We start from the raw sequence: 26,981 nt of genomic DNA on the forward strand, positions 1-26,981 counted from the left end.
TGAAAGATAATAAACATCCAGAGAATGCAAAAGTGAGAAAAGAAGAAAAAAAAGTCAATACAACTTTTTCATTTGATATATGGCCTTCTTTTCTATTTTATCTTTTGCTCTTTTAGTAAAAGCTTCTAGGCAAAGCTGCTGACTGCAGAAGCTATGACCCAGGGCATACAAAACCCATCTTCACAGAGAATAACCTGTACAGCAGATTGTTCCACATAGTGACAAGCCTGAAAGCTGTGGGAAGGAAAGAAATGTCTGAAGGAAGCTTCAAATTCTAGGAATCAAAAGATCTGCTTTCAAAAAATGTCTCAAAAAGTTTCAGTGTTGCTGTTGATTACCTTGTGTGCCTACAATTAAGTTACCAGGTTCAGTATGTACCTTTATTCCAGGTTCTGGACAAATTTAAGGAAAAATCTTTTCTTTTTGACTGAATTTGCAGGGCAGACTCAGATACTTAATAGGAAAGACATAGAGTTTAATGTAACAGTACAATGTGTAAGAGTACTAAATACTTTTTAGTCCATACTGAATTAATTATATTCAGAACTATGACGTGAAAACAACTATTTCCTACCAATAAAATGAAACTTTATCAAGGACAAGTAAGGTCTAATAATTTAATATGGTCAGATTGTGTTTAAACAACACAATAAGGCATTAGGTGCCTGGAAAGTAAGGTGAGGCACATAGATCTTGAAATTGGTGAGGAAACAGCAGTGGAATACAGAGGAAGCTCCACTGATCACTTTGTGGCCAGTATTGTAACATTTACCAACAATCTCTCGTTCACAGTCTGGAAAAGCTGCTCCTAAAAGAATTTTTCCCTGTTGGAGGTTTCTGATCATTCTGGAAGGATGAGAATGAGGCAACAGGGGCAGGGGAGCTGGCCACAACATTGGCAGTGGGATCCCCAAACAGGGTCTGATCACTTGTGGTACAGGGACATCAAACATGTGGCAAAGAGGGAAACCTCCTGTTTCCTTGTAACTTTTATCTTTGGGCTTTCCCAGATGTGCAATTATATGTGTAATTATTATGTAATTATTGCCTTAAATCCATGTAATCTCATCTTCTATTTCAGTCTAAAGGTATGAAAGCCTGGCTTTATTTTGAGTAGGAGGGACCTACTCAAAGGTCACTGTCTGTCACAGGAAACTGTCTGACAGTGAGTTGTCTAAAGTGAGGCTAATCACCTTGATATCCTAATTGCCTAATCCCAGATGAGGTATTCATCTGGGTAGGTGGGATGATTCATCCCCTGGAGGTGGCCATCACTCTTTAATCCTGACAAAGGAGCCTAAACAGCTAGCTTTGTCTAGAAACTTGACTAAGTTTGATTAGTCAGCCAAAGATAAGTGAGATGAATCTTAACCTCTGCACATAAAATTCTTCCTATCTATTACAAAGTTGTCCTTAGAGTGCCTGAAGATGACAGATGCCAGCGGGTACCTTCCACTGAAGTAAGTGCAAGAGTACTTCAGAGCAATAGTGGTTCAAAGTGGTGCCAGAGGAGGGTTGATTTGGACATGAAGGGAGCATTTCTTTCCCAGAAGGGTGGCTAACCATTGGAATAGGCTTCCTAGAGAGGAAGGTGATGCTCGAAGCCTGTCAGTGTTAAGATATTTGGACAATTCCTTTAACATTTTACATGCTTAAACTTTTGGTCAGCCCTAAACTGGTCAGACAGCAGGACTAGTATGTTCCTTCACAGTGTGTCTCTTCCATCCAAAATATTCTATTCTATTCTATTCTATTCTATTCTATTCTATTCTATTCTATTCTATTCTATTCATGATCTTTCTATGGGGTACTTTAGTATTTTACTGCTGAAGAACAGAAAGTTCAGGGTCTTCTTAGATGAGCATTTTTGCAGTTGTTAAATTGGATTACCAATGATCATCCTTAAAAAGAGTTATAAATTAGGGTCCCGACAGTCAAAGTTTTTCCTGCAGGTTGCTCCTCTTCTGGTTTGGGAGAAGTCCTTGCTCAGATTGTGCTAGAGAGCCCAGACAAAGTTTGTAAATCCATGAATTTTTGTCTTTTGAGCATTGATCTTAAAATATATATGGTAGTGATTTGTCTGCTTAATTTTGTACATAATATCCCCCCAGCAATAAAAAAAATTATACATGCAAGATAGGGTTTTTTATCTATCATTAGTCTTTGACACCAGCTCTGCCTTACTTCATTGCTCTGGAATTTTCCCTCACATGTGTCACACACCCTGTTGAACAATTATCATCAAAATTAAGTCAGCTTTTATCCTGCTCTGTCCTGCTATAAGGACTACATTTCCTGGCAAGATTTGGAGCAAAAAGTTGAGCTCTGCCGTTCATTACAGTGTGTTGATAAGAGTAAATTCCATTTGTATCATTTGTCTTGGAAGTGCAGGTGAATAAATTAACTGATGTAAATGTTCAAGGTTCATGGGTAGTTTTACTTTTCAAATAGACTTTTCTCAAATTATCCCTAGGAAAAATATTTGCTTTGGATACAGATTTGGAATCAGATCCCCTAAGATTTTCAATCTATTTTCATTACACTCCTTTTCCTCACTTGCTTTCCAGGATCAAAAAGGGTGTGAGAACATAAAACAAATTGTAAAATCAATTCTGTAATTTGTTTTGAAAACTCAAATTTGTTTTCAAGCAAGTGTAGAAAAAATATTTTTAAATTAAATTTAAAATATCTAATATAAAAGTGGATATTTTTAATTGCAAAATTATTTTATTGTTTTAATTAATATTCATGTTTTGCAGCTTTTCTAAATCAGTCAAATGGTAAGAATTTTCAATGGTGAAAATTGCAGATAAAGGAGTACATATTCTATTAGCAATGCAAATTGATGCTCTTGCTCTTGGTAGTTGATAAATTTTTCTGTCTGTTCTTCACCAAGAATCCGTCTATGTGATTTCCACAAGCTTAAAAGTGTGCTGTGAATGCAGGCAGGTCAGAACAACACTCTCTTTTATTTTTCATGTTATTATGTAGGTTGCACGATTCAACTGTTTGAATATTTGCAATACTAACACTCTAAGGTTAAGGTTAAAAAAGCTGATTTCAGAACAAAGGGAAGCATTATTAATTTCCAGGAAGTACTAATTTCTCTCAGTATATTGGGCAGGAGCTAGATGAAAATAAGGTTTCCCTTTAGAGAGGATTTCATTTTTTATGACTGTAAGCATCTACATGTCCTATGAAATTTCTGTGAATATTGAAGGTGTCTGTATGGCAAATGGGAAGAAGGAGCAGTGGAGTGGAGCTGAACTCTCTGCTTAAAAAAACCTTTTATGTCTTCCTACATTGATTTGCAGAGCTGCAGAGCACTTCTTAGCTTCCACTGAGGTATCCAGAAAGACCTTCTTTATTACAGCTCAAGGCAACAGAATGCAATTCACTGTGTTTCCTTTTAGAGCATAAACTCTCCTGCACTTGAAGTTGTGAGAAAATATTGCAGCAGGAATAGTCAAATCTACTTATATTTGAAGAAGCTGTATATGTAACAGCTTTGTCATTTCCCTCAGTTTCCTAAGTAAAATACCATCTGTATTAGCTAGCAGATAGAGCTACAGGTAAAATCTATTTTCAGGGGTCAGCTTATTGGTCTTTTGAAAGTTCCAAAGCCATTAAATCTAGACCTGAAGTTAAAAATGTGAGCTTGGAGATAAACAGGGATCCTCCCAGTCTGGAATTGTATTGGAGCTCTCCGATTCTATTACATGCATCACAGACTCAGAGGTGTAGCCTTGCAGAAATCTGCTATGAAATGAGCCTCAAGGACCATGAAGAGATTGATCATTTCTATAAAATAATGTTCTTTCTCTGGTTTATTCTGTTTGTGCAACCACTGGAAAAACATTTCATTTCTTGACAAAAGTGTTGTTCAACATCCAGCCACTCTTATGAAGCTAAAAGAAATAATTTATTTTGCACGAATACAAAGAATTTTTATTAAATAATGTGCTATTATGTGAAGCAATGTTCTGCATGCTTTTTGACTTCCTTTGTTTTGTTTTGTTTTGGTTTTTTTTACAAAGGTATAGTAATTGTACCTTTATTTTCTTTATTTTGAATACAACTTGATAGGAGGATTTATAAAAACTGATTCTTTTGAATTCTATTGAATAGGGCTTGACCACTTAAATTCACCAAAAAAATGAAAGCCAAAGTAAAAAAATAGACAGAATTGCAGATGGATTGACTTCTGAAATATACAAGATCTTTGTGAAAATCTCAAGAACTAATTCTCTAACTACAAGGAAAATTATATACTGTATCAGCTCATCCTCCTAGTTGTTGTTCTTACTTTTATCTGCAGTGTCAGAAACAAAAATATCACACTGGGAAGAAAAAAGATCAATGTGTATGAAAAAAAAGAAAACAAATGGAGAATGTCATTCTTCTGACACTTATTCAGTGGGGTGTTTAGGCTTATGCCTAGCTTTTGCCATTTAAAAGCATTGGGCTACAGGCCAAGCTGAGATTTGTTGGAATCCTGAGTACCTTGCTTATCTAAGCCTCTGAACAGAAAATATTTTTATAACATAATCATTTTTATAATGGAGTTCAAGGTAGGCCAGGCCCTCATTTATGGTTTTGATCTCCATTTCTGTGGAATCACCATTGACCATTGACAAAGATGCTAGAGAAAGTTCCCAGAGAGTTCTTAAAAACATTTAATATGCCAGCAAAATCACTGACAAATTAGTATTGTTTTTCTGATGTAGCTAATCCTTTTTTCTCCAGTGATACAGTTCCTTTTGATCTTTAGGTGCAGCATTTTCACAGTCACAAAAAAAGCATAGCAGGATGAATATCTGCCTGGGATAGCAGATGTGATTTGCACTATACTTTCTCTCATGGGTGATAATATTCTCACAAAAATAGTCTCTAACTCTTTAATAATTTGACTTTAAAAAATAATCTTTTCATATTATAAGGCAAAGCTGTAATTGACTGCAAGTCCAATAAACAAATTAATGTCATTTTTTACTCTCATAACTCTGATGTTATCATGAGAAAGAATATCTTGACTCTAAAAAGGTCATTTCTCTTAGGCTGTAGGAGGACTAACAAGCTAATTATAAATCCAGCTGAAGGGAAGACTTATGGACTCGGTCCATAATTATGTCTGGAATTGGTTTATTCTGAAAGTGTAGTGAACTCAGTGGAATCTTCTGGGATTTCAGGCACTCTACATAGACCATTGAAATAAATCCTTAACACTGTTTTAATTTCTTTTTTTCTATATAGACCAAGTTATTCCTCATGTAGAGGTTTTGTTCTAATTATTTTGTTGTATCAGTCACATAGTTTTACAATAAAATGTATTCTAAGGCTTATATATATTTCAGTATATAAACATATACAAAAATTTGACCTATATTTAAGACAGGATGTGAAAATATTTTGAGCCCAATAGGAAAAAAGGATGTGTTCAGCTATTTCCTGGACTAGGGCTCTAGTTGCAGCATAAATGAAGAATAATGGGAGTTACAAAGGGGAATATTTCTCCTCTACTGCCAAGTGACTGGGAAAATTAAAGGAGAAAAAAAATTAAGTCTCAGAGGTTTTTATAACAAAACTTAGGACCAACATGGGAGATGGATGTGAAAGACTGCATTTTTAAACTGTTTTACAATTTCAAAAAATAATCTCTTTTCTCTCTTCATACTAAGGAGAATTTTATCATCAAATGAATGACCTTTTTATGTACAATCAATAGTCCTGAATATGTAAATAGTGCATTGTAATCAATATATAGGAATAAACACTATGGCAGAAATATTATCACTGACAAAAACATCCTCATAAAACTGAGAAAAAACGGAGATGAAAATTTATTTCTCTAAATATAACCTCATAGCAATTTTTTCCCCTCAATGTGAATTAGTGATTGGTACTGAAGGGCAAACAAAAAATAGATTTGAGATACAGTTATAATAATCATACTAAAATTAATATCAATATCAATGTGTAAGCTACTAAAATATACTGAAAAAAGCCACTTCTTTTGAACCCCTCAGCTGCAATTCAAGGAACCTGCCATGTTTATTGATTGATATGAGAGTACTACAGCAAAAGCGTTAAAGAAGGAAAATTTCCTGAGGAATATTGTGTCATTGCCAGTAAATAGAGTTTAATGTTATAACTTCATCCTCAATAACACTACCGTTTGAAAGAAATTTGTGCAATGTGACCTGCTTGTCAAGCTGATCAAGACTGAGCTCTCCATTAACATACAATAAAAAAAGAACTCATATAAAGAATCAGACATGCTGAAAAAAGTGGGTTAAAATGTGCTTTATTGTATTACTGAATGTGTAGAAATATTAAACAAAAAAATGGAATTTAACATAATTTTAAATTGGCCCCAAATTTTGAAATAAATGTAAATGTGAGAGAAAGCTTTGAGATATTATTGAAATTCACAACTCCGATTATTTTACAAAGTCTAAAATTCCCATTCAAAAGCTTTTGTCCAAGGGCAATATCCCTAGATAATCAAGAAAAAGCTTTGCCTTTGCTCACACAGCTGTGTAATGCACTTTCAGTATGTAGACTGACAAATGCATTGAAAAGAACATTAAATTTGTTCTAGTTTCCCTGACCAAGCAGGAAAGTTCAGAGGGTTTGTGATTAAAATACATGTTTAACCTTGGAGTATTAAGTAGGGAAAAAAAAGAGTATATATTAAAAAAGGTTTATTTTGATAGTCTTTCTCTTCTTCAGTCTGTCATCCAATAAAGCTGAAAATTTAAGTCTGACTATAAAACAGCTTTAACAATTCTATCAAGCGTGACTTTTTAAACCTGTCAAGCAGTCTTCCTTTCCTACTGCAAAACATCTAACTGCAAGCTTAATAGTCTTACTACTAAACAAAAGTTTCAGAATAAACCCCCACTTTATAAAAGCCTTTTTACAAACTTACTGAATTCTGGAAGATGCTCCAGTTTCCGTTTCCTATCAGAAGCTAAGTTAACTGATGTTTCTGCACTGAGGTCAAAGAAACTTCTATAAACAATAGTTAAGTGGGGAACTTTGTGAAGCAGCTAATATTTTTGCCCATTGGTTCCCACCTATCGAGAATAATAGTGCTGTGGAATTTTGCTATCAAACTGTCACCATTAGATTAAAAGTTGTATTTATCAGTTGTATAATAAAGTGCTGTCTTTCTGTACTGCTACCTCAGCAGGAAATTCTAATAAAAAATCTGTATCATTAATAAGTTACTAAAAGTAAATTAAAGTGTCTTCCTCTGGAACTGGATAGTATAGGAAATCTGTATTTGAGGCTGCATAACACTTTCCACTGAGAAATCCCAGTTTTCAGTAGCTTATGATTTTGCCTTAGGTCAACTTTTCATGCTGAAATTTTACATACTTCCTCCATACTTCGGACTTTTTCTATTAGGGAGCTGGGTGTTAAATTTCAGTAGAGGTTCAAGTACTTCAAAGAATGAGAGTAGATAGTAGTTTTACCAAAACAAATTTTCAGGTATTTGTTGCATTCTGGACCATTTATACTTTAGAACTGCATTCTGGCAATAATAGTGAAGACTGCTGTGGGAGACGCACATCTCTGCCCCATTTGAAAGTCAGATTTGGCCAAATTAGCAGAGTCGTAAAATCTCCTGGTGCACCTCTTCAGTCAGGGCTGCCAGGGTTTGCCACAGATCCCCTGTGCTTAATCCAGGCACCTTATTCCTGCTCAGGTCTCACAGTGTGCTGCACTGAACCCACTAGAACTCTCCCAGGAACAGAGAACACATCCCAGAAGTAGAGAGGCTTAGGATCAGCAGATCGTTCCCATGCAGCTTGGGGCAAGAATGAGTTGAGACAGAACTCTCATTTGAATGATAATCTAGGCTTTTTTCCCAGGAATAATTGATTATAGATCTATACCTTCAACTATCTTCACAATTTTATATGAATTTCTGTCAACTACAACATTGTAAGAAGACAGCAAACATTTTTTCTATATCCCACCAAAAACCCCTGACAAATTTCTCAAACTCTCTTCTGGATGGTCCAAGGCTGTGACTCCAGCATCCCATGTCAAATTTTCTCTCTATTTAACCAATGAACTGTAAGAAAAAGTGAAGCCTTTTAAGATCCTTTCAAGAAAAAAAGCTGCATTTTGAATGTGTTTTGTACTGCCCTAAATTATTGCAAAACTCCACAGGTTTTTGTAAAGCCACCATTCTCAGGGAAACAAGAAGAATATCAGCAACAATATGTATAAGTATGCTTTAAAAAGTATATGCCTGTAATTTCAGAACTGCTGACAGTAGAGATGCAGTTTTCTGCATCCACTATAAAACTGGGCAAAGCCTTCTGCTTTATCCTGTTTGTCCATAGCATCTTTTTAAGATCTTTTTTTAGCAGAGTTACTCTGAGTAATTAATGGAGCAGGACTGCCACCACTGCACAGAACAGAAGCTAGGAAAAAATTGCAGGTCATTTCAAAATGTGTCAAAGCAGGACTATTTTCCCTTGGAAAAAGCAACATAGTGAGTTGTAAATGCCAAGGTCAAAAAAGTTTTACAGCTTCAGTTAGGCATCCTAAAAGCGGTAAATACACAATATGTCTTATAATACGCAATTTAAGTGATTTAGATAAACAAATAGAAATCAAAAACTTATTTTTCACCCACCCCTTCTCCCTCTAAACAATAGGAAAGGAAAGAACACATCACAGACATGGGTCATTTTGTTTTAGTCACTGCTGGAAAGCAGCCAGAGATTACAATGATGAGATCAGTGTAAGGCTGCTATATCGAATGAAATGGAATTGCTTAGTGACAGCAGAGAGGCTGAATTTGTGACAGCAGTTCTGGAGCACAGAGCAAGGTAGAACAAAATGGTCATAAAAGCACTCACAGTCATGTTTTACCTCCATAGCTTATATCAGTGGCTAATGGCTTTGTTTTGTTTTGGGTTAAACACATCATGATTTTTAAAAACTTCATGAAGCTGAATGAGAGCATCAATCTATAAATGGAGGACTTAGCAGAAGTCCATAAAAGCAAAGCTCCTGATTTTAGAAAATGAAAACATCTTTGTACTGAAATGCAGGACACAGATTCCCTAATGTTATAGAACATGTTGCAGAGAGAAGAAATAATCTGTTAAAACACCAGGACAGTCTCAACAAGTCTCCTGGGCTAGTATGAAATTATCTACTGGCTTTACAATGCTTGATAAATTTTCATTCATAATGAATGTCTGAATTTGCATATGGTTAATTCTCTTAATTCTCTCTGCAGCTTGTTCTTATTCTCTAATCCTCTACTTTTCTAAGAAATTACAGTGGTCTTTGGTAAACCATTTCCATGAGAGAGTTGCCTTTGCAGATATCTAGACTTTGTTGATTGGTGCATAATACTAGACTTATGCAGAATCAAGCATCTCCAAAATTATAAAAAAGACAATAGTAAACCATGTGCCTAGAATATATTCCTACTGGGTTTCAAATCACTTCTGTGTAGGAAAGTATGGAAAAATTCATATTATTCATTAATCTGAACATACAGCACCATTGAAATTTATGTGGTTCATTCTTTTAATTTCTGTGTGGGGCAAAGTCAGCTGGGATAAAAAATATCACAGTACTCTACTCAGAGAACAGACATATATGAAATATGGAGCAAATGTAATTAATTGCTGACAAGACAAGGTCCAATTCATTATTTTTAAAGGCATTCTAATAGCATCATTTATGAAGTACTTTTATATCAAATAACAAAGTGATACATTTTATATTTGGCTTTGAATGGAAAAACACCTCACTATGCAAAACTTTGTACAAACAAAGAGCACATTTTAAGATAATAATTTAATTTTTTCAAGGTGCTTTATCCTGGAATGGAAAAAGTTAACTTTGCATTTAGGTTGATTTAGAGGCAGATTGTATACTAAAGGATTGACCTAATAAATTTTGAATTTACACTAACAAGCTGGAGCTGTAAAAAGTGGCTTATATCCTTGGGGTAGAACATGTCTTCGGGCTGTTCTCAGGTGAAGAGTAACTGTCTCACATTTTGGAGAAGGTTCTGTGTTACTGTATCTTATTAATACGTTGATATCCTTCATGGGAATACCAGGCATCTGGGATGTAGAAAATATTATTCATTTTTGAGATCTAAAAATATCAAGAACTTTTCCTTGTTAAGTTTTGTTAAACCTGTGTTAAAAATTTTTGTTAACTTTTGTTAAAAAATTATAAGGTAGATTTGAAAAAAAGTCATTTTCCAAATTCAGTGACTAAATAGTAAAATAAGGTTATATTCTAGGCATTTCTTTGAAAGTAATCAATAGTGTGTGACAAATTTTCAAGTTAGAAATCCTGGGGAACATTTTTTCCCCTCAACTCATTTATGCATGCTTTCTCCCTAGCTTTAAGCAAAAATTGATAGGCTTTTGAAAATTTTCTCTTGTAATCACAGTCTTAACTTCATCCTTATTTCCCCACTACTATTGAATATCTGCAAATCTCTGCTAAGTAAGGAGAGATGCTTCTTAAACAATGTAATAGTGCTACTTCCTTTTTGCACAAAAGGATGATATGTGGGTTTTTTATTATTTCATTACTCCAGTCTTTTTTGCATTCATTCTTGTAGAGGGCCTATAATTAAGCTTGATATAATGGCAGAGATTTTTCCTTACTAAAGTATTGGCATCAAATGAGTTATATGATGGAAAAAATTACAAAGATATAATTAGTTAAAAATTTTAATAATATAACCTGGTAACTGTTGTGGGTTTTTTCAAGGAGTGGTACGACAGAGGAGCAATTAATTTCAGCTCTCTGAAGAATAATCCAGAAAGTATGTTAATGAGCATAATAATTTTTCTCTGTATTTAGTGTTCATGCTGTTCATCCTCATAGAAGGGTACAGACAACCCTCAGTTTAGAAGGTGAGTTTGGAACCTTGCACCTCTTGCAAAATAGACTGTGAAGGCTGACTCTATTATCTGAATGCACGCAACTGTATTGACAAAAAAATGAGTATGAGAAAAGCAACAATTAAAAAATTAGAACAAAGGGAGCACTGGGTCACTTAAACATATTTGTTACATCAGACCAGCTACAAATGTGCTATGAAGCATTTTATGGCACCTCACATCCTAGTTCTGCCTGTGAGGTTTGTGCAGAAAGCACCATTCCAGCAGGCTTTGTCACGCAAGTGCGCTTTTGTGTCAGTAATTTGCTAATGCTGTCACCTTGCAGAATGAAACAGCATTAATCTTAGGAGAAGCACAGTAATATTCCCCAAATGATCACAGAAGTTGGAGCACCTGCATCTGGTCTCTGCCTGCTGCTAGTGCTAAACCCTCGTCTCACAAAGATGATCTTCCTTTTTATTATCTTAGGTTTTTGGTCAGAGAGAGAGAGTTTGTCAGCTGCAGGGTGACTCCAGCACAAGGCTTCTGGCTCCAGCAGAACAAAATCGCCTAAGTGAATGAAACATAACTGTAAATCCTTAAAATGTCACACTACTTGTGTCCTTACAAATGCACTTATGTTCCTTGTTTTATAATATATGTTGACACTTGTGGGAGCCTAAAGAGTGGTACTTATACTTAACAAGAGGAAATGTCATTAGCTGCAGCAGATTTCATGCATATTCCCATCAGTTGCAATGTCTTTGTTCCCATCCACATCCTGGGCTGCATATAACCCCTCATAAACACTTATTTAAAATCTGGTCCTTAAAGGTCTCCAATCAATCCTCAAGAGAGTCTAAGACCTATAGAAAATGGATTTTATAGTCTTTCCTTTTAGAGGTGAAGAGCAAAACTCTATATCTAAGCATATGTTTATTCTTTAGGCAGGGTTGCCAGATGTTCTTCTTTGGTAGGTGGAAGTGCAATTAGAATGGAAAGAAACATTGAAAAAAAGTTAAATGGTCCCTCTTTCTAAAGTTTGCAACAGTGAGTTCATATGTTTTACTTGTGTTATACTACTGATGATGTGCCTCGCTGCCATACAGCAAAAGTCTGGACTCCACAAGGATGTTCAAGATGGGACCAGCGAGGGGTAGAACCATGGAAGGCAGCAAACTGTGCCTAGGTGGGAAACAACTTCCTGGACTGGGCAACATAAGTCTTCCTCACTTTCTATAATTTCTGGAAAAGGTGGCGTGTAGCCATGATTCCATGAATCCCTTCCTAAATCTGGGATTTTATAGCAAACAAAAAAAAATCTACAGAAAAGACAAAGAAAACCAGATTCCTGATCCATTGCAGAACACATCCTGTAAAATATCAAAACAAAGGCATCCAGCTTTATGAGTTTGGAACTTTTCCCCTAGATCTCATGAATTCATCTCTGTAACTTGGAAAAAATATGAAAGTTGTCAGAAGCTGCATTTCATTTAATTTTTTTATCTCTTTGCGTTTGTCACCAAAATTCATGTAATTCTGAGAAATGCATAAGATTTTTTTTTAGCAGATGAAAATTCAGCAGCAGATGTCTGGCAATATCTATGCATACCAAAACAAGAACTGTGAGGTGTATTTTCATCAAAAAAAATAAATAAAGAAAAAATCCATGTCTTTGTGGGGAATTATCTAATAATAGAAGACATTAAAAAAAAAAAAAAGAAAAAAAGAGGAAACTTTTAGATTGCTGTGGTGATGTGCAATTGAGAAAATTGTGTGCCACATGGAGGTTACTTTAATAGTTTGCATCTTGAATGGGTTGTTAAATTTGCCTTATAAATATAGCTAGTAACTGATCCAGAATGAGAAAACACTGTTTATTATTCTCATTTCCTCCATAGAAAGAGTTTTCATACATCCAGTTATAACTGGGAATAAACACAACTCATTTGGTATTTGGTGCTATAGATGGAGCTGAACTGCTCACCAGGAAGGAGGGGTGGGAATTGCTTCTGGTGGTGATGCTACCAGAGGAGGAAGTTTTTATAAGCTCTGAGTATCTCTTTGCAGCATTCAGTGTTGTGGTTTACTTGGAGGAAAATGGATCTGGGGTCCAGAGGCCTGTGGGCTGATGACTGCCATTCACAGCCACAGGCTGATGATATATTAAATTGATTAAAAGCAACATGGAGTACAAAATAGTCTTGATCTAGCAGACTTCTCTTCTTCTGAACGTAGGTAGGTTCTATTAAAAAAACATCCTTCTGCATATTGCACAGAAAAGTTTACAAAATCTGCATATACTTGCAATGATATGTTTTTCAAGTAATTTGACAGCTTAAAATGCAATGTGTTTGTCCGACATAGATCTAAATGTGGAAACTCACACATATATATACATGATATTAAATTAGGCTGTGGTTTGAGGTTTTGCAGGATTTTCTTAAGAAAGATTTTCTCAGGAAAATATTTTGTCCAAAATTATTGTAATAAATTCTAACTGTATTTTCCCTTTTGGAACAAAGGTAATTCCCCTATGATTAGCAGAGAGAACAATTTATTTACTTTTATGCCTGTCTACTCATAAGTGACAATAATCTAGAAATGTTCAATATTAAGTAATCGTGCATTCACTGAAATTCTTGGAGGTGAGAATTTAAAAATAGGTCAAAACATCCTGTACAAAATGTACTTTTCTAAAAGCATTTCACTTACAGCACCATAAAAAGTGATTGAAATTGCATTAAGACTCATTGAAATTGCAACTCAGACTCATGGGAAAAAAGGCTTCTAATTGTCTAAAATACATTTTGGATCTGCTCCTTTTTCATTTTTATCTATTGCTAATATATTAAATGAATAAGTTATTCTCATCTTTGTCTTTTGAAAGGAACTTCTAGACTACTGTTAACTAAAGCAAACTGTAATCTTGAATCCTCACTAAGCAAAATAAGGAAGATAGGATTTGGCCTAATGGCCCAAAAACAAAGTTGGAAAAGAGTAACTCTCCAGTCCTAATTTTCCAGAATCAAGTCACTTTCCTGTCTGAATTTCTCCACTTATCATGATTTTATTACTCCCGCTATATATCCCATGCTATTCATTAATTCTAAAGTTCTTTGAAAATGCAAGGAGTCAAATGTTGTTATTAAATCAATGAACAAAATAATTAAACTGTCTAAACAGAATTGCAAAGAATAATTAGCAATTAAACAGGATGCTATTATCTGTGCAGTGTGATGATGAGAGCAAAACTAAGACAATCAGAACCTATCTGAATATAGAAGAAATAAGCAACAGTGAAAATTTATTTAAGTTTCAATTCATTAAAATGCACCTAAATGACTTTCAAATATTTTAATCCATTAAATGATCAGATCTAAGACTTTGAAAATAATTTTCTCTTCTATTTACAAATTAATTTCATTATTCAACTTCAACTATACACGATCTAGCAGAATCTCCTTTCTGAAAGTATCAATGAAATGCAAGCCTCCAGCAATCTCATCAATGTCAACTATAGCTAGTTTAAAAAATCGAGGTTGTACCAGATCTGTAAGGTATTCTTAATCTGTGTGTTCTTAAACCCAAATATTCCCTTTAGCTACATGTGTTCAGATCTCAGTGGAAGTTACTGGTAATTGTATGTGGCATCTCTGGGCATAACATGATTTTATTTTAGAAATATGTGCTTTGAAATTCTGTAAGTGGCAGGTAGATTGTCAAAGATCATGTCATTGCACTGGTTGTATTGGCAGAGGAATAAAAACCCCAAAGATATGACCTGCACTCTGAAAGAAAACCCAGCAACTGTCTTGGTTATTATTCCATTAAAATGAAAATGTTAATTCTCTTTCAATAAACAATGGGTGTGATTTTCTGCACAGGTGTGGTGACATATTTAAATCTAAAGGTAGTAGTAAAGCAATAAAATACGAATTTACAGAATCTGAGATTATTCCTGGGAACTCCCATTTGAGAGTAAAACTGATCAAATGCTTAAATCAGCAAGCTGGATTCTGGGAGGCTGGTACATACCTATTCTTTGTCACAAAGCTAATCATTCAAAGTCTTTTTGATGCAGGTTTTTAAAAGGGTTTAAATACGCATCAAAATGGAGTAGGCTTTTATATGTCATGGAAGTCTTGCACAATTCTCACTTCCCCACAAAAAAATAAATGTGAAAATAATAGTATTCTACTGAAAAAGGAGAGCTTGAACATATGTACAATACCTTGATTTATTCAGACAAAACAGCACTACCTAGCGTAGGTGAACTTTCAGAACCGTATGCTCTTCTCTGCAGTAAATGTGAAAACACCACTCTATCTTGCACTGCCCCAAACTCTAGACATATCAGAGAGCTGCAGTATCAATAAAGAGATGCAAGTACTGCATAATTTGCATGTAGAATCAGGCCACAGGAAATTCAAATTAGGCACTTTATGCAGGCACCAATCTGCTGACTTCTCCCCAAAAATTAGCAAAGTGGAGGAGGCTTTAAATTTGCAATGTGGTTTCTTTTTCAGAAGGTTTTCCAGATTGTCGTGTCATCATTAAACACATGAAAACAACCAACAAAAAAAATTTTCTTCCTCTGAGTACAGTAGGAAATGGAGGCAATACAACACAAAATCTGTAGACCACGTTTTCATATAGGGAAGCTTTAAAAATATTGTAAAGGAAAATATTTGGTGAATAATCACCAAATGTGATTGATCACCAGGATGAGATTAAAATATTGTACAAAACAAAACTTGATGTAATTTTTAAAGCATAACACTTTATTTTGCCTTAGTCGCTATCATAGGACTAACCATTTGAAGGACTGTAAAAAAGAGGGTAATTTCACAAAAACCCTTGGGTGATCTGATGACAGGAGTCCGATTTCACAAGCTGTGTAAATTCTCTAAACATTTTCTCTGAGTTGCTCTAATAAAAGTTTTCTTGATCATTTAATTAAACAACCCACAGAATCTAAGAGAAGATTAAAAGAATGTTTAGATATTAGCACAAATGTGCTAATGTCCATGAATCCCAGAAAACAAACAAGGAATGTTAGTGGCTTTTAATCAGAAAAGCACCTGATTTAATAAGAAATCTTAGCTGAATAACTGTCATATGAAATGTCAGTTTTGAGCAATTCACTAGTTACTCTAGAGACTAGAGGAAAACACACACGGATGAGTTCCCTCACGCTTTCAGAGTGTTTAAGACCATGCAGACATCAGATGGCACCAGCTGGGCTGGTGAGGACCAGTGAGCACACCAGTGAAGTGATGAGGCAGAGAGCTCCAGCCAGTGGAGTGGATCTCAACACACTGCCCAAGGGAGATAATAAAAGTAGGTGCAGGGCAGGCCTAAAACTGTAAATGCTGGGCTGGCATCCACGTGAAAAGGTAAGACAGCAGACCTGTGAAGAGCAGGGGTTTGAGATATATCTAAGAGGAAGGCATGCAGTCCTGAGTGAGCTGGCACAAGGAAAAGCAAGAACTGGAAGTAGAAATAGACTGCTGGAAGCCACCACAAGACCCCTGCAATTATCAGTAAGAGGCAATAAATGAACTCGCTAATAAACTCTCAGTGGTCAAGCCAGGCCTCCAGGAAACTGATTGTCACTGCTGATTGGTAGAAGCTGGTAACTGGTCACAGCACTCTAGACATGCTTATTTCCTGTACAATCAAAAGACAGATACTGGTCAAGGCTGCATCCTTTTATTATTTGACTGCCAGGCTTAATGTTGTTGACCAGCTTTGCTCAACCATACTTTTCAGATATGATTGTACCACATGGATCTCAGCTGCCCAAATATGTTCCATCATCCAAACATCTGCCAAAGTTTATTATGTCCTTGTGAAGCACCTCATCTCTTTGTTGTTCAAGAGAGGCAGATAAGTTTAAATAATGTAACTAGCTATTTTTTGTTAAATTGACTGATAATGGTAGCATTGGTTTTGACTAAATGATGCATCCAAGAAAGTAGTAACTTCTTAATACACTGTGAAAGTGAGGAGGTCTTCATCTAGCCCCAATACAGTGGGGAAAAGGTGTTTCTGAAGATTATAATTTTCTTGTCTGTTTTGTTACTAGACTTGATAAAACTGACTGAATTCAATTGATTGAATGCTATTATATTTTTTAAGGTTTTTAGGTGCATGAAGATAAGCATTTTTAATTTTCATCTGATAAAAAAACCACCAAAAAAAGAACAAACCAAAACTCCCAAAAAACCCTGCCTCAAAAAAAAGAAGTGTTAATGCAAGTAGAATTAAAATTCTTTATTAAGCTTCCATCTTAACTGGCAACTCCTGAAAATCATTAGGACAAATTACAGTACAGATTCAAGAATCAAAATTACATCAAGAAAACTAATGCTACCCCAATGAATGGTCAAACATACTGGCTGAAAGCATAAAATCATAGTAACCCATGCCAGCTCATTCTGTCTCAAATGTGCACACTCTGTAAAATACAAAAGGATGGGCAGAAAGGAAATAATTCATTTTGTCCTGTTTATTAGTCATCTCCTGGTTTTCTGAATGCTGCTAAATAATAAGGAAATATTCTCACCTGCTATTGTGAGTTACATTATCTCAGATTAATTTCACATGTTTCATAGAATTATGCCCAAAGAAAGAAGTATTAAATGCAGTTCTGAACTGAATATTGCTGTGCCATTAACAATAAAGCTTAGGGGTTTAGATGATGAAGTATGCAAGGTCAAGATTCTGCAAACTAAGCCTTTTAGCATGTGTATGTTCAAGTCAAATTTATTATTGTCTAATGAAAATAGCTCAAAGGCTTGGAGGGTTTTCTAGAAAGTAAAAATAAATGAACACAGCATCTAAAGCCAGAAAGATCTAGTTGAAATCCCATAAAAGAACACTAAAAATAATCTATCAAAAGGATCAAAAAAGGTTTAAAAATAAAAATGACAATAGCAATGCATTTTAAGATGTTGATACATCAGAGAAGGCAAGTTTGAAATCTATACCTATAACCAAATTGAAAAAAAATAGTTGACCAATGTGAAACTGCACAGGACTGCAAAGGACTTTTCTGCAACATTATCTGCAGCATCACTTTAATCCCTGCAGTTGACAATCAACCCAGAAAGTCTAGGATATGTTTGCAGAAGTTTATATGGTAAACACATAGGGCTATTCACAACCTCTAGCTGTTGCAAAAATACTTGGGAAATTGAAGTGTTCCATACTTGAAAACCCAGAAATCAGTTTCTTACACACCTGCAATTCATGCCTTGTTGTACATAAGCATTGTCATGATAACTTAGTGTCTTTCTTCCTTGTTTCTTTTCCCTCTTTGTTCACTGGTGAATGAGGCCACTTTATGCTATTCAAAATCTGCTACTTCTTCCTCAGTGGATGGCTATCAAAAAGAAGGACAATGAAAGAGAAATTACAAAACACGAGGCCTTTTGTTTCCTCCCTGCAAAGCATATTGGCTCAAATACTTAAAGTTGTTTCAGATGCCCTTTCTGCCAGGAAAAGAGTAGTGTCATACTACACACCAGAGCAAAGGAAGTAGAAAATTAAGTATGACCTAAAAATATCATTTTAATTGCATGTAACATGTGAGATGGCATTTTATGTAATTTGATATAATCAGAACCATGACGGCGTTTTGGTTTTTTTTAGGTTAAATCTAGATAGCCAGATCACATACCCACAGCAATATGGATCTTACTGTCCAAAGCCCATCTAGGGCCTTTAAGCAAGTGGCTGAATTATTCTATGCATCTTCTTAATTAATATTCCTAAGTAAAATTAGTTAAATTAAAGCTAAATAAGCGAGATACATCTAAGCTGCATACACACACTGAATTTCAATGTCACAAGACAAATTTTTCCTCTTTGGGTAGTTCAATTAATATGAGCCAACATGCTGGAATAACTCACATGTCAGTTTGTAACATAATTATCATAATGACTAGAAGATAGATGGAATTTCAGTAGAGATTATAAAACTAAATATTCATTGCAGCAACTGCACTATGGTTATCTAGGAAGGTTCAGGGTCTGAATCAGTTAAAACAGAATTAGAATTTACTCATTTTTAATATACAATTTCCTGATTACAGAGGGATCTATAAGTTGCACTGTAGTTTTTGGACAAAATATTGCATACTCTGTATGGAGTAAATGGTGTTGGAAGGAGATCTGAATGGCAAAGATTCTGCTCTGAATTTAGTGCTAAAGGAGACTGACTTTATATAGCAACGTTGGGTTGTACTTTTGTAATAGAGGTGGCTGGTCCTTCTTCTCTTTGTTTCCAGTGTACATATTGCATATGCAAGGTGCTTATCCATATGATCTGTAACCTTCCTCTTCGCTGCGTTGTGACAGCTCAGTTGTTTAGAACACAGAGCTAACAATGCCAAGGTCGATCCCTGTAGGGCCCATTCCCCTGAGAGCTGGACTCAATGATCCTTGTGGGTCCCCTCCTCCTCAGAATACTCTGTGATTGCAAAGTTTCCCAAGTGTCAAATTGCAATTTTACCAGGCCTGTAGTTTCCAGGCACACATATACTCCTATACTCAAATGTTGCTAAAGTGAATGAAGTAAAATCAGAAATCCCGTTTTAAAGATATTTTAAAGTTTTCTTTTTAGTGATCCAATAGTGATGATTTGAACAGCACATTAACATCAGGGAGTTTGCTAATAAGTATATTTAGTAAGGTTTATACTTTTCCTGCATCCTAAACTAAGGAAACGGGTTCATTATCTTGATAAATTAATTAAAAATAGGTTTCTAATTCTGAGATCAGCTAAATAAAGATAGTTTTGACTGAGGTTTGCCAACAGTAATACAAAGAACACTTTTCTCAGATTCCATACTGATCATATTTTTTCTATCCATTTTTAAAAAAACCTTCATATAGTGAATAAAAATATTTGAGACATGCTCTTGATAAAAAAAAAAGTTTTTATTTAAGGCAAATGAGTATACATTGCTCTGTATTAATCAGAGGAACAATACACCTCTAAGAAATAATAGCTAAATTTCACCAGAATATACAAAGTATGATTGCTCAATTCATCACTCAATGGTAATATCAGAAACTCCATTACACAGAATTATATCCAGAGATTCCCATGGAAGTGTTCATGACTACTGAGCAAACACTGCCACTAAAGACTGATTTAGAGAGTTGCATTATTGAACAGAACATGACCCTTGCACACAGAACAGGAATCATAAACTTTAATCTGCTTGTTGTCAGGGGGACATATTGCATGTTAGTCTAGTGATTAATACCTAATTTGAACTGAGAAATAGCTGATATTTTAAAAGCATGTTAACTCTCTGCAGGGATCAAGAACCACTGGACTTAATGCAGTCATTGGTATGTTATGTAAATATAGGCTGGTAATTACAGCTGGTAGTAAAGGAAGTTGAAACTGGATTTATTCAAAATAAAGGAAATGACAGGTATGACAGCAGATAAGAAGTGAAATAATACCAAGTAGGAAATCAGGACTTAATTGTTATGGAAATTTTCATCTCAAATTTGAAAATACGAAAATAATTTCAGGTTCATACGAAGAAAGCTGAAGTTCTGTACATCGTTACCTGTCTCACTTAGCCCAAACTAAAATAATTACAGGTTAGCTCACCTTTGCAAAATCTACACTGTATCAAGAACCATTTCATTTGTAGGCAGATTTAAATTTAAAGTTCCAAAATCAAGTGAGATCATATTTTAATATTCTGAATAATGCATGAACCAAATATACTCCATGATACTGTGAGCTGTTTCTGATCCCAGTATTTTTTATTTGTGTTGCTTTTTTATGTATCTGAGACTTTTAATAACATAATTCGTGACTTCACTTTCTTTGTGGCAATTTAACATTTGTGTTCAAAATAATGCTGTCAAAAAAGAAAATGCAATAAAAATCAGGTGCATTAAATTTCCATATTGTCTCCTTTTATTCAATCTGTAGTTTCAGTTTGCAAACCAATTCCTCTTTAAAGAATTAGGTAAAAGTTGGCTGCCTGTAATTTTTTTGTCTCCTTTATCAACTCTGTGGTGCCAAACAAAAATTCCATAGAAAGTTTTGATACTATTATGGGCAGAGTATCTCTTGTCTTCTTTCCAGTTTTGGAGTGGGATATAAGACATCTATCAGAGAGCTTGGTGTTCCAATGGGGAAGTTTTGGAGTTTGGATATTGAATCCAAAGCAGTACATTCATGGCAAAATGATGGCAGAATCCTGGAAACTACCTACAGCACTGCCACAGTTCCTGGAGCTCACAGACACCCATAAATCAACTATTTAGTTGATTTATTCAGAAATCAATTTTCTAGTATTGCAGACTCCTGGGAACTTTGTCTCAGAATCCTCAAATTTCTCATGCCAGATGAGTTCATAGCTGTTTAAGGCCAAGTTTCCAAAAATCTTCAAGAGTTTTGGAATCATACATAAGTGTCAAGGTGAATCATCTTCTTACTTTTCAAGCAGAACTTCAGTATTCTTCCAGAAATGCCACATTATATATTTAACTAAAACAAATTTTTAATTATTATTCATGAGGGAATTTCCAACTTACCAAATATTTGCTCTAATACAACATATTTCTAGTTGAAGTGCCTTTTTAGCACATCTATCTGCAGAAAACATGCATCTGGCTCACAGGTTTATATATATATATATAGATATATATATGTATATGAATATAATTATTTATTTTCAATATGATTTCTTTTTACTCCAGAATAGCCATACTTCTAGTTTTATTTCTTAAATGTAAGGAGTTGAAATGAATGCAGATATTACCTTTGGATTAGTATCTTGAGCTGCTCTAAAGCCAAAGGACTGTAAGGCATGATTCACCTCATGCTGAAGAAAACCTCCACAGCTTTTGAGATTACTCATACCCTCACAGCAGTTTTTCTGCTCCATTGCTCCATGGAGAGCTAGCTCAAAAGTAGACAGCCAAAGCCAGGGAAATGCATTCCAGCTTTTACAGGTCATACTCTGTTTCAAAAGTTCCACTGCATGCACTGTGCAATATTGTATTATCTTGTATCCTATCAAAAGCTGGGAACCTAACAAAGAAGAAAATTTTCATAGTCATTCCCTTAAAATTACTTCTATAAACAATGTTCCTTTTCTCGTATTAAAACTGCTCATATCTCTTGGAAAGCTCCAGGGAAAAGCTTACATTTAAATTCAGTTATGTTTATGCATTACATGTTGGGTACTTCCAATTATTACATTAAATATATCAAATCTCAGTGGGATGACTGGTGATAAGTGTTACATATTTATAAATATTATGTATTCCCAGAACCATGTTTTGGGTTATTAGAATCATAGATTCACGCTGATGAATGGCTCAGTAGGTCAATTAGTACATGTCATCAGCCTAAATATGCATGAATACATGATAGAACTTAGTCTATTTTGTTCTTAAAAGCCAGAAACAATAGATCACACAGACTCCCAAGTCAGTCTCCCCACCCTCAGGTCTCTCTTTTCTTCTCCCTTGGCTTCAGAAACTTTCTCCCCCAAGATCTAATTTGTATTTTCTTTGCAATATCTTTGCCATGCAATCGAGTTCTTGGGCCAGTGATGATGTACCCCCATTATAGGCAGGGAAAGAGGATGCTCACTTCATTCCAACAGCCAGTCATGCTCCCAGGCTTCTGAGCCAGGAAACCCCAATCCCTCCTATCTTTCTTCACAGGTCTCCTTTTCAGACAACTGCTCATTCTAGTCCACAGTTTTTCTTGAAGTCTTTTGAGTTGAAACCCTGCCAATACTGGACAAGGTTTGTGCTGTGATAACTTTCCCCTTCCTTGTAAGAGACCGACATCCAGAATTTTGTTACCCATGCTGTGTTTGTATGTTTAGTTATTTCAACACAAATGCACTTTTCAACTTGTTTTTGCTGAATAGCACTTTACAGGAAAAAACTGAGGTTTTTCAAGAAGATATTGAATGCCAGTCCTTTCCTCAAATGTTCTTGCAATCTCTCAGTATCATATAGTAATAAGACTTTCCTCTTTTCAGTCATTCACATAATTAATTAAAATATATCATCATTGGGCCAAGAACAGATCACAGCATAGCATCATTTCATATTTTTTTCCAATATGACTGTTAACTACTGAAATTTCCTTCTGGACATAGTTTCCCTATTTTTTGCAGAATATCTAATGGATAAGTCAGAATAAAAATTGTTTTGACATTGTTGAATTGTTTCAATTGTTAGTCTCGTATGACATTCTCTTCAGTGTGCTAAGGAATCAGAGTATATTTATCAAAATCAGATGGAATGCCATACCCAGAATGAAAAAATACCCATATCCATCAATAAGAAAAGATATATTAATGGGTCAAAATACATATAAAACATAGTTATGACTTTGGAAGTGTTTATCTGAATGTCTGGTCTCAGTTTAACAAATTTAATCTCACATGCTGTGAAAGTTCCATTAATTTAATGGAATTATTTCCAGTACAAAAAAAAAAAAAAAAAAAAACCAAAACTTCTGATGTTATCTTGGATTAAGCTGTTAGTCTCTGCAGGTTAAACATCTGAAAAATACATGAGGGCTTAATAATGAATTTTACAGGATGCTGTGTACTCAGCCCAGACAATAAAAAATTGTATGTAATTAATACTCTATTGTAGTGATGAGGTGCACTAAGGCAGAACCAAGGAGTTTGTAATTTCCTAACCTTTGAGGACTTACCCATATAATTTTTATTTTCATTCTTTACTCTGCCATTTGTTTTTGATATTAGATCCTTTTTTTTTTTTATTTAAGAGACGCATGCCTTTAATGTAATAATACTTTATAGATTCACTTTTCAGATTAAATTAAAGCATTTATTTTAGATTGGAAGAATATAAAGCTTTACTGCTGCCTTCTCTGGGCAAATTCAGCTCCCAGTGAAGTCAGAATTGCACTAACATACATGGTAGAAAACTGCTGTGATCCTGGGAATTCAGAGAATCATTAATACTTCCAATGCTTTTCTTCAGGAAAGAAAAAATCAGTGATGTTGATGTAAAAATTATATGTCTTTGTGTAAACAAAAGATACCTCTCATAGTTATTTTATGAGAGTTTTACTCCAAAGAAAAAGACAAAGCACATGTGGTGTATTACTGGCATTTCACAGTGAAGTGATTCTATAGATTCTAGTAAAATGAATTATTTATTGAATTTTATATATTTTTCCATTGGGCAGATATACAGTTCCGTGAAAATATTTTTACCCAGTCTAAACTTAATAAATCAGATATGATATGTTTATTCCTTGACTAAAAAAATGAACTCTGCTTCTTTGAATTCACAGCATTTTTCAATATTCCTAAGCACCAGGAAATCAAAGAGCTCTTTATATCACTCTTCTCCCTGTGACTGTTCTATTGTTGTACCAACTTTCCAATTCCAAGTAATAAAAGCATCGATCTTCTAACATCTTGGCAGTGGAGTTCATCTAATTCTGCATTAGCACTAAACACAAACAAAAAATTTAGTATAAGCAGCCCCAAGAGACGCTTCAACCAGATTTCTCCATTTCCCTGGGCTAAATCAACTCCTCAAAACTCAATTTAAGAAGCTGACACAGACACTACAGTTAGAATGGTGAATCTACTCCCCATCAGTTTCTTAAATAAAGTTTTCAATCACTGATTTGGTCTACGGAGACAGAGCTCTGCTCTAGGTTCTCCTCTCAATCTGTGCTCATTAAAGGTCATTGCTCCTAGTGTTTCATCTTAATCCTGGCTGGAAGTTGGAGGGTCTTTGAGTACAGAGCTGGATACTGAAGAGATTCTCTTAAGTAAATTTTAGCTAGCCAGTAGGAAATGCTTGCAAGTAAAATATGAACACTGAAGAACTGTGATATGATTCAAGAGGAATGGAGGCAAGAGAGAAAAAATATTTTGTAACAAACTTCCTGAATTTTTGCACACTTTCATTTTTTTTATTCCCAAATACTGTGCTTTTACTTCTACCATGGTCCCCAGTTTGTTACAGTAGGATTTTGAGAAATACCCCATAGATATTCATGCTTCAGGAAAACAATCCATTCAATAACCAAAGGGGGGGGAATTTCTGTTGGTTTGGTTTGTTGATTAATTGACTGCCTGGGTTTTTATTTGTTTTTTGAAGAACTGCAACAACCCTTCTAAAACTTTCAAGGAAAGACACATTGAATCACAAAATTATTTAGGTTGGAAGATCACCTTGTGTAACCCTCTTCTCAAAGGAAAGTCAATTAAATGACATTGTTCAGATGATTTTTTGGTCATATTTTGGATATTGACAAGGATTAAGACTTTCCCTCATTTCTGGGCACACATTCTAGTCTTTGGTAATTCTCATAGTTTAAAAAAAATTAAAAGAAAAATTAGAATTTTCTGTGTTCCAGCTCATATTGTCTCCTGTCCTTCTGCTGTGGATCTATGAGAGGAGGCTGCTTCTGCCTTCCCTAAGCTCTCCCTCTCCATGGTTATGGGCAGCCTTCAGCTTAATAGCCTTCAGCTATTAATCCTGAACTGGCCTCACTCCTTCCCCCTCTCCTAGAATGTCCTGTGGTCTAGTCCATAACCAGCTCAGAAGCCTTTGCTGGGTTGGCTCCACTCTGTGTATGTCTCTCCCAGACTGGGAAGCCCAGAAGCGGACCAGCCCTCCAAGTGTTTTAGTCTTTACCCATCAGCACTCCCAGGTTTCTTTCTGCAGAGCTGCTCCCCTGCCAGTCAGTGTTCAGCCACAGAGAAGAGCTCCATTGCCACTGGAAAGGGAGCAAACTACTGATGGTCCTGTCTGAGAGCAGAGCCAAGGACCCCTCACAGTCATTCAAGCACTCTTGGGCACTCAATGTTGCATTAACTGAAAGCCATTCTTGCCTTTTCCACAGCCCTGGGAGATGCAGCAAAGCATCCAAACATTAGCAAAGCTTGCAAACATAGCTTCAGTAACAGTGCAGCTGACAGCTGACAGGAACAGTCAGTGAACTGTCATTAAAACATAGCTGATCTAGGAATTAATATTTAAGAATGCCTGCCAGGTACTAGATCCTACTCTTCAATTAAGAGGGTTTGCTGTGTTGTCTTTTCTAAAATATCTCTTATACATTTCTTAACATGTGAAGTAAAAGCAGTTTGATTAGATTTTAATCAGTCCATATAATTTCTCTTTATATAAATTTTAATTTATCTCTTAAAAATAGAATAAAGTTTCTTTAAGACCATCCTGGAAAATACAAGACTAAACAGCATTTGCTTTGTTATTAGTAACATATCTTCTACACTCTGTCTTCTATATCTTCTACAAAATATCAGATCAAAATATTTGAATCTAAGAAAAAAAAAAGTGTTAAATAATGGGAAACAAAAGTAGATGTAAAGAGTTGTAGAAAGAAAGAGTGTAATATCTGGAAAATTACTTTTTACCACCCAATAACACCATCAGTTCAGAACTGTAACCCTACACATTTAATCTGCATATTTTTTCTACATCTTATATATATGTATATATATATATATATATATATATAAGCATATGTATATATGGTGTGCAAACTGGTGCTATGTATAAGATTAGGAAAATAATGGATCTCTTAATTGAGGTGATTTTGCCATCTTAATTTAGGTGTTCTTGCATATATCTAAGAACACATATATTCTAATATATGCAGGTATTCCTCTTAGGGTTTAGCCGCATTACATGCCACACAGACAACAGGCAAAAGAGAGACATGCTACAGATCTGTGGGTTAGTACTGAACTGGTTAAACTGCTGCAGTTTCTTTTGCAGTACATGAGATGCTTTCCTGCATACTAGCAAAAATATCTAGCATGGTATCATAAGATTATTCCTCAGGGGGTGCTTTTAAAAATGTAATAAAACCCATACATTTATCCAGAGTTATGCGCTGAGTCTTTGTAAATGGCTTTGAATTGTCCTTAGGAGGCCGTGGTTTACTACAGTGGTGGCATTGTCGCCACACTGTCATAGCAGCAGCTCACAAGAGGAAAGGACACCCACTTGAAAAGTTTTGCTAATGTCAGCTTGTTGGAGATTATAGTTTGTTTATTAATGTAG

The 26,981-nt window shown here is 35.1% G+C and overlaps 1 protein-coding gene and 1 long non-coding RNA gene across 5 annotated transcripts in view; one reads left to right on the top strand and one right to left on the bottom strand.

The window, feature by feature from the left end:
* NKAIN2 (sodium/potassium transporting ATPase interacting 2) overlaps positions 1–26,981 on the top strand; it is a 515,911-nt gene that overhangs the window by 404,187 nt on the left and 84,743 nt on the right. The window lies entirely within an intron of this gene.
* On the bottom strand, positions 11,305–19,233 carry LOC135296583 (uncharacterized). Of its 2 annotated transcripts, none has more exons than XR_010358651.1 (4): positions 19,116–19,233; positions 18,135–18,276; positions 16,457–16,559; positions 11,305–11,456 (listed from the first exon to the last, which is right to left on the bottom strand). It is a non-coding gene; the product is annotated as an uncharacterized LOC135296583 (long non-coding RNA). The 2 variants fall into 2 exon arrangements; XR_010358650.1 differs by lacking the exon at positions 11,305–11,456 and adding an exon at positions 15,595–16,299.

Source organism: Passer domesticus, chromosome 3 (assembly GCF_036417665.1).
Source record: "Passer domesticus isolate bPasDom1 chromosome 3, bPasDom1.hap1, whole genome shotgun sequence".
Classification (NCBI taxonomy): domain Eukaryota; kingdom Metazoa; phylum Chordata; class Aves; order Passeriformes; family Passeridae; genus Passer; species Passer domesticus.